Raw genomic sequence first — 9,748 nt, 5'->3', positions numbered from 1 at the left:
CAGCCCCTCTTTTTTATAGATGCCATTTAGATCGGGCAATGATTATATCCTGAAATCACTCCTGGAATAGTCATGCAGTTAATTATACATAACAATGGTTTATCAATTTAACATTACAGTGTGGAAGTGAACCTAAAATATAAATTTGCCTCAAATTAAAAGTGTATCCAAAAATCTTATGTTAAAAGTTCAGTTTTTTTGTGGCTTTTTTTCAGTGTTATTTGTTAAATGCTTACTCTGTGCCAGGCACTGAAATAAATGCTGGGGTAGATTCAAGCTAGTCAGATAGGTCCCACGTGGAGTTTACAATCTTAATCCCCATTTTACAGATGAGATAACTGAGGCACAGAGCATCAGAGTCACACAGCAGGCAAGTGGTAGAGTTGGGATTAGAACCCAGATCTTTCTGACTTCCAGGCCAGTGTTCTACCCACTAGACCACGCTGCTTCTCAGTTTGTTCTCAATGCAGTTTGTTGAATTGATATCATTGATTTTAAAGCTAAAATATAAAGCAGGACTTAGTTCCCCTTTCGCACTGTTAGGCTAGGATAGATTTAAGGGAAAATTAAAGGCCAATAAAATAATAATAATAATAATTGTGATATTTGTTTAGTGCTTACTATGTGCCAGACATTGTGCTAAGTCCTGGGGTACGTTCAATCAAAATGGATACAGTCCCTGTCCCACATGGAGCTCAGAGTCTATGGGGGAGGGAGAATGGATATTTAATCTCCATTTTACAGATGAGAAGAGTGCAGCACAAGAAAGTTAAGGTACTTGTTCAAGGTCACATAGCAGACAAATGAAAGAGCTGGGATCAGAACTGAGATTGGGACCCAGAAAAGAAATTGTTTTTTCCATTTTTAACACTTTTGACAGGCAAAAATTCTAACAGGAATTAAATCCATTTCTGAAGGCATCCCTGGACTAGAGGACCCAGTTTTTTCAAAACAAATAATAGGAGTAATAGTATTTATTGAGCACTTACTCTATGCAGAGCACTGTGCTAAACCCTGTGGAAGAATACACCGATGGGAAGTAGACTCGTTCTGTGCCCCTTGTGGGGCTGACAATCTAAAAGTATAAGTCGGGGAGAGGGTACTGGAGATAGACACAGAGTCATGATCACCTTTGTTGTGGCACACATGGTGTAGTGAATAATTAATTTTCTACAGGTCCCAGATGGGGGGTGGGCTGAAAGATGTGAGTGGATTTATATCTCCTTATATCTTAAAATATACTTGTTCAGCCAGGAAAATGAGACTGCTTGATTCCTTGGACTCAACAGTGCATTCATGTAAAACCCTAAAAGGACGGTTCCACTGTTAGGATAACATGATGTTCTTTTCAGTAGGACGCTTAGTCCAGATTTCTCCTATTACTTCCATCAGAAGAACAATTCCTTAGATTGCTTTCAACCAAGTCTTCATTAAATTTGCTATATTTGTGGCTGAAAAATCAGTTGAAGACCCTTTGGGCACTGTGAGAAATTCTGCCCGCATTTACCTTTTATAGTTTTTTTGTTGCTTATTATGTCTTTCTGCTGATTTGATGGGCACTGATTGGCAGCAGACAGGGGATTTATGCCACACTTTGAGAGTTCATTATGAACACCACAGCCTGGTACATGTGGCATTAAGACCAAGTTGTTATTAAGTAGCCTATGATGGTATGTTGCATCACTGCCGGTATCTGACAGCAAGGTAATGGATCTGGAATAGAATAGATCACAGACAGTCTTTTATGTGTAACATAGACTTCCTTGCCCATTATTGCCAATTTTTTTAACACTGGATGCCAGCGGTAAAGGCAGCCTTTAGCCTCCCCCATACAGGACCCCTGTCTAATTCAATCAACCAATCAATCAATCATATATATTGACTGCTTACCATGTGCAGAGCACTGTACTAAGCCCTTGGGAGAGTGCAATACAACCAAATTGGCAGATATCTTCCCTGCTCATAAATAGCTTGGAGTCTAGACAGGGAGACAGACATTAATTCCCACCTACGTCTTCTCTCCTAGTGCTCAGAACAGTGTTCTGCACACAGCGTTTAATAAATACTATTTCTTAACCAGCTGCTACCAAAGCTGATTTTTGAATGGACATTTTGATGCTCATTCCTCTTAGCCCAAAATTCAGAAGACTTTCATTGTCTATCAATCAATCAATAGTATTGAGCATCCACTGTATGCAGAGGATCGCAATAAATGCTTGGGAGAGTACGGTTGAGTAAGAGATACAATCCCTGCTCTCAAGTAGTTTACAACCTAATGGAGGAGATTGACGGATACAAGCCATTCACAAAAATGCCATCAGATATTAGTCAATATATGGAGGGATAGATAAATCAACCGAGAGCATGCGAAAGTGCTTTGGGCGGTTATTGAAAAGGTGTGATCCGGGAAGACGATACGCAGATCAGGGAATGCCTTCTGAAGGAGGTAGGATTTAGAAGGATTTTGAAGGTGGAAAGAACTGTGTTCTGACAGATTTAAAGAGAATGTAAATTCAGGAAGGAAGAAGGAGGTAAGTGATAGTTGTCTGGGAGGATAGCAGTTTTGGAAATACTACTGGGAAGCCAAGGAATCCCACAATAGCTGGGGGGAAGGGGCGTCCCTAGAGTCCCCCTAAGCTTTCTCCTCAGTCAGAAACAACTAATTATGGCTAGAGACATCGAGATACTAGCTGACATCCAAGGTGCTGGTTTCTAGAATACTACTTGGGTGCCGTCAATCTGACTGTAAAATGGGAATTGTTCTTTAGGAGCTTTGGGGACAGAATCTTCAAGCATTCCTGTTACTCCCAGCCGGTGGCAGATAAGGCCCGGGGGGCAATGCTGTCTCCTGCTCTAGACCGTAATCTCATTGTGGGCAGGGAACATGTCTACCAATTTTGTGATATACTCTCCCAAATGCATAGTACAGTGCTCTGCACACAGTAAGCCCTCAATAAATACTATTCATTGATTGATAACTCAGTGGGGCAGGAGGGAAGTTCCTTGAGTCTCAGAGCACTAAAGGACTGTAGTAGTTCACAATTTTCCCCTTCTCCCTTATAAGAGCAATGTTTTCAAAGCACCACTGAGATTATGGATTCAAGGTATTCAGATGTCTGGAATAACAAGGCAATATTCTGAGAAAAGGCTTTATGCCTGTAAAACATCCCCATTACCTATTAGAAGTGAAGTGCATGTAGGAAGTGTTCAATAAATGCCATTGATTGAATGAGTTAGGTTCAAACTAAAACAAAGTGCAAGTGAAAATCAGCAACTAAAACCAGTGTAAAATGAGGGAAAATTATTAGACTGTCGTATTCTGTCTCTTCTTGATACAAGATTTCTACTACTAGGTCATGTAAGGTTTGATGCTTCCAGGATAAAACTGAGGCTTTCATTTAAATCACAGGTAACCAATTTACATTTACGTCTAATAGTAATAATAATAATGGTATTTCTTAAGCTCATTGCCTAGTACTGTACTAAGCGCTGGGGTAGATACAAGGAAATCAGGATGTCCTTTGTGGGACTCACAGTCTTAATCCCCATGTTACAGATGAGGTAACTGAGGTACAGGGAAGTTAAGTGGCTTGCCCAAGGTCACACAGCAGACGTGGCAGAGCCGGAATTAGAACCCACATCCTCTGACTCCCAAGCCCATGCTCTTGCCATTAGGCTATGCTGCTTCTGTGAGGAGCCTCAAGAAGCCATATGCTTACTTATATGCATCACCTTACCTGATTTTCCAAGTGTTGTATTCTCCCTGAAATTTGCTATATTTTTCCAGCTCCACCAGTTACAATGCAGGGGTTTTAATTTTTTTTTAAAAAAAAGATAAGGAAGACATATGGATATGGTTTCAGGGAACAGTAGGGATAGAGGAAAGAGAATACATTTTCAGAGCAAGAAGCCCTACTTAATCCCAGATCTGCCACTGGCTTGCTGTGTGACCTTGTAAAGTCACTTAACCTCTCTGTGCACATCTGTAAAGTGGGGATAATAATATTTCTTCCTATCCCAAATAGATCTCGTGTGGACAGCATTATCGCTGTGAAAAGACTTTGGGGAAAATTATATACAAACTACTATGATTATTATAACATAATAATAATGACAATAACAATAAAAGGGATCTTCCCATTATATCACTCTTCTGAGATATTGCCACTGAATTTTAATACCGTATTTCTTACAACCATTTCACTTTGAGATGTTACTGCAAAGGCTATCTTAGCTGAAAAACCTCCACTCCTTTCCTCCTGAACCAATGAAGTATTTTGATTTATTTGAAGAGCCAATTTCAAATTAGCATGAATTTCATTTGAAAATGCCAATTTCAAATTAGCATTCAATAATGACAGATCTCTCGTTGATTAGCACCAGGTATCTCTTAGGCCAATAGGATGTGAATAATAATGCTAGAAGATAAATAAATTGCACATTTATATAAAAATCATTCAAAATATTTTATCGATTTTATATTTATAGTGCTATTTGATCATGTGGTTTTTAATCAATTTTAATATTTTGTTTTGGTCAATTTTTTTATTTGAGAGAGCATGAATGTACTTTACATTATTTCCTATGGGAAATTATACTTTGTTGAGCGTTCTTTCCCTCAAGAAATAGTCTAGTTTTATAGGCTAATTAATAATAATGTTGGTATTTGTTAAGTGCTTACTATGTGCCAAGCACTGTTCTAGCTGCTGGGGTAGATACAGGGTAATCAGGTTGTCCCATGTAGAGTTCAAGTCTTCATCCCCATTTTCCAGATGAGGTAACTGAGGCGCAGAGAAGTTAAGTGACTTGCCCAAGTTCACACAGATGACAAGCAGCGGAGCCGGGATTCAAACCAATGACTTCTGACTCCCAAGCCAGGGCTCTTTCCATTGAGCCATGCTGCTTCTCTAACGGGCTAAGTGGCTTGATTATGATGATCCTTTTATCTTGTCTTATTCCGTCGAGTCAGTTTCCGACCCATATACGACTCCCTTTTTACTGCTCCCGGTGGTCTCTCTCAGGCAGGATTTATCAAACAGATGGCTGTGGGGAGGAAGTTGCTTTTCTGCTACCCATTCTTCATCTGTTGTGTGAAAAAATGTGGTATCACAGGAGAAGGAAGATGTAAAAAGGATGAGTCTTCCCTCTCCCTGATATAGACAGGATCCTTTAAGAATGGGCAGCATGATTTACAGTAATATTCTGTGGGACCTATGAGGGGTAGAAATTGCTAGATTGCAAGCACCTCGAGGTCACGGATCATGTCTATTAACTCTGTTGTACTCTCCCAAGAGCCCGGAACAGTGCTCTGCATAGGATAAGCACTGGATAAATAGATCAATTGATAAGTCTCACAAATGTCTTTACTGAAAAGTCCAGATAGCACATATTTCCGGTACAGGTATATACCAAATTCTACCAAATTGGTAGATCAGAAATCCAGCAAAGACAAAACTTGGCTTAATCCTGACTGAACTTGAATCTCAGGGGTATCCTCATTTAATAATTAATAGTAATACTAATATTAGTAATTGTGGTATTTGCTAAGCACTTACTATGTGCCAGGCACTGTACCAAGCACTGAGGTGGATACTAGCAAATCAGGTGGGACCCATTCCCTGTTCCACATGGAGTTCACAGTCTTAATCCCCATTTTTCAGATGAGGTAACTGAGGCACAGAGAAGTTCAGTGCTTTGGCCAAAGGTACACAGCAGAAAAGTGGCAGACCTGGGATTAGAACCCAGGTCCTCTGACTCTCAGGCCCGTTCTCTATCCACTGGGCCATGCTGCTTCTCTAATTTCTCGTTTAAATCCCCACTTTTCCAGTTCTCTCCTTCTCAACCTTAGACAAGATAATAGGCTCTAATCTGAGTTCATGCTCTTTCTCTGGAATGAACTAAAGATCAGCTAAAGCCTCAATCCTGTGTCTTGACAAGTGCCTAAATCTGCACAAAGGAGTCTCCCAGTTTGCCTTTCAGAAGCTTCTGCATGTTTTCATTTCCAAACACTCCTCGAAGGGAACTCAGCAGGTCTCGTTCTGGTTGTGAGAGTCCTTGGCACAGACCTCTTTTAAGATTCTCTTTATAGCTTTGCCTAACCTTCTAATAGTGCGCCGGCTTCCCGGAAGAGGATAAGAATCCCCGCACTCCCTCCTACCATTCTTTACATCTCTCCCCTACCATATTTCCTCTACGATTCACAGAATAAAAGCTCCACTCCTCAGAGGATCCTGGCACAGTGACCCAAGGACTCAGCTGTTAATATGTTCTATTTCCCATTTTGCAACATCTGTATACTTCTTTAAATATGTGTAAGCTCGTTCTCTGGACTGTAAGCTCGTTATGGGCGGGAACCTGTGTGAGCTCTGCACACAGTAAACACTCAATAAATACTACTGATTGAATGTGGCAACTAATATATGCAAAGCAACATCGATCTGAATTGTATCTTTTTTCTTCAGTGGCTTCACAGATCTATTATAATGCTAACCAAGATAACATGTCTCCCATGAGCTCAGTGAAAACAATTGACTAATTTAATATGCTTGAACTTTCAGGATAAAATTAGCATGCAAAACCATCTGCATCTTATATTTGAGAGTTTTATCTAATTCCCCATTTTGCTTCTTGTTTGATCTAAAAAAAAAACATGCCAGCTCATAACTCAGGAGATAAATTATCTTTAAAAACTCTCTATAGGCCAAATGGATTTGTGTGTTTAAGAGCAAAGGAGAGATTTTGGAAAATGAACACTTCTTTCTGAAAAGCCAAAATCTTCAGTTGTACATCATCTGTTTGGAATTCTACATTCAAATGAAAGGGATTTATTTTCAGACACCTGCCACAGTCAGTTTTACAAATGCCTCTTTTATCCTCTATAAAGGAATTACGATGTAATTTTTGAATGGGGTTTTACATTAATAGTGTATCGAAGGACTCCGCACTCCAGAAAGTACTTATATCACTCAAGTGTGCTTATAGCAGGACTCTAGGTTAAATAGGAATTCTGTAGCTAGTGAAATAGGGCCATACATAGGGATTTCTGGTGCTCACACCAGAATGGTTTCCCATAGGTCCACTCCTGTTTGTCTTGTCTCCATCCACGTGCTGTTTCTCCCTTCTCACTACCTCCAGCATTCCACTCTTCCCACTTCATCCCCTCTGTGCTATCGGAAGGCAGAGCCCCACCACTCCAAACACAAAAACGAGTATCTTCACAGCACCCAGATGAAGAAAACACTGGCTTTATTTTTATTTTATTTTTTGCCTCTGCTCCGCAGACTGAGGGAACACCACCCCCCTCCACCCCTCAAGTCCTGTGCAGTCCCCACAGTCTCTGAAAACCACTCCATCCCTCCCAAGCATAAGGTTACCAGATGTTCCATATGTTCAGGAATCTTCCTTTTTCCACTGCTTTGCCCCTTTCCCTTGGAGAGCTGGAAGAAAGAAGGCACATAACTGCCCCATGTTTAAGTGGCAACAAGTCCTGCCTCTCTCCAGGAGCAGGGGAGAGATAGAGCCAGATCCCAGAGGGTTTGTTATATGCCCGTAACTGAAACGGTGCAACCCCAAGTCTGGGGCCTCCCTACCCAACGCTAGCCACTCTGAGACTCAGCGTTTCTGAGCTGAGAGAGTTGAGCATTTATTTCCAGACTTCTCCTTCTTGCCCAGATCTACGCTGAGCCAACTATCCTCTGTCTTAATTAGGAAGAGGTAAGGAGACGGCTCTGCCTATACAGACACACAGAGAGTCCATCTGGACGATGAGTAGACTATCAGGTCTATCGTCTCTTATCTCCATACCCTGCTGTTAATGAAGATGTTATTTTGGGGCTAACAGAGATGCTATCTTGCTAGACTCGAATCTACAGTTTGAGAACTGAAATGGGATCTTTAGACTGAGTCCTGAGTTTTAATTTTTATTAACCTTTAGAGGAATCTCTGCGAACCCCATAAGATTAAATCTACTGTGGCTTATTTATTCAACTTTCCCGTAACTGTTACATTAATTACTTTTAAATAGGACATGACTAGAAGTTCAACTACTATTTTGAGATAGTATTCTTGGCCTTTAATATATTTTAAATGAAAACTGTCATTGTATACAGAGGAGCTATTAAATTATCTTAACCAAACAGGAAAGTATTAAATTGAAAATGCTGATTTAAATTGAACAATCCAATTCTTTATTTTTGAAAAATCATGTCTTGTTATCTATCCTACTCATCAAGCTCTTAGCTCAGTAATAAAACCCTCAATCTTCTCCTGACTCCTTTCTGACTGGAAACGCTCAGCCGACTTTCTCTTTTCGGTGGTGCTCGCCCAGCTCTCCCAGCTCTCCCCAGTACATCAGTTAGCTCTTTCTTCTCCATTTGTCTGCTTTGTGACCTTGGGCAAGTTGCTTAACTTCTCTGGGACTCAATTACTTCTTCTGTAAAATGGGGATTAAGACCGTGAGCCCTGTGTGGGACAGGGATCATGTCCAGCCTGATTACATTGGTAATTACCTCAGGGCTTAGTATACCGCCTGGCACATAGTAAACACTTACCATACAGCATATAAAGAAATGTAACAAGAACAAAGGCTCTTCACATTACTGAGGATAATTAAATGCAATCAAATTACATTGTATCTTTCTCAAAGAGACAATCTGAATCTAAACAGAGTTTGCATCCGTACCGGAGCAAAGGAAACTCTCCTAGCTTGGATCTACCCCTCTGAGGAGACTGATGTTGAAGTTGTAATTGAGGGCCTAAATCTGTAGGCCTTTGTCTGGAACACCTAACTGACATAATGGAGTTGCAAACACAGAAGAACTGGCCCTTCCTAAAAGATACAAATAGTACAGTAGCATTTATTGAGTGCTTTCTAGGTGCAGAGCGCTGAACTAAGTACTAGGGAGAGTACAGTTGAAGAGGAGACACGATCCTTGCCTTTAAGAAATTTCTTGTCTAACAGGGGAGATCTGAGAACAAAGAGTCCTGCAGCTAACTGCATCAGTCTTTGAGTCTCAACACACTTCAGCATAGTTTTCCACTGATTATTATTTCACCTCATAAAGGTTTTAGTGTGCCAATGTGGTGGCTATTTAATGGCATAAATGGAATTCTCAGAGAGACACTTGGGAAAAGCAAGAATTCATTGTGGGAGGGGGGGTGAGTATAAACATGAAGAATGTCTGGGCTTAGCAGAGAGGGTAGTTCTTAGACTGTGAAAATATTTGTGAAGGAAAATGCATTCTCAAGAAATGCCCATTTGCTTTACGATATAACTTGGATATAAATTTCCACTACCGAGATTCATTCAGACATGAAAGGGGTTGTTTTTTCTATTTGTTTAATTTTGATATTAACCCAAGTATGCAGCTGTTGCCCTGTTATTAAAGCATTCTACCATTCCATCTGCTTCACCGAGTTCTTCAGAGCCAAAGTGAATGGAATTAGGTTTTCTGGAGGTGAAAGTTGCTTTTCGTCTCTCTCTGTTTTGAGCAAGTGTTCCTCAAAGCGCTTCAGCTGGGATGAGACCACTTGGGATACTCCTCCTAGGAATTCGATGGATTGGAAACCATTTCCTCCTTCCAATTTCCCTCTCTCTCCCCCACTCCTTCACAGTAGGGATTGTTACTCTAGGATCCATCCTTGTAAAATCCTAGTGGACCATTTCCACAGTTTCACCCCAGAGGTGGCTGCATAACTATGTAAGGCCCATGAAGAACCTCGGAGTTACAAAGTGTCTCATTATTAAGAA

Source organism: Ornithorhynchus anatinus, chromosome 5, assembly GCF_004115215.2.
Source record: "Ornithorhynchus anatinus isolate Pmale09 chromosome 5, mOrnAna1.pri.v4, whole genome shotgun sequence".
NCBI classification, from domain to species: domain Eukaryota; kingdom Metazoa; phylum Chordata; class Mammalia; order Monotremata; family Ornithorhynchidae; genus Ornithorhynchus; species Ornithorhynchus anatinus.
Note: the sequence above shows the minus strand (reverse complement) of the source record.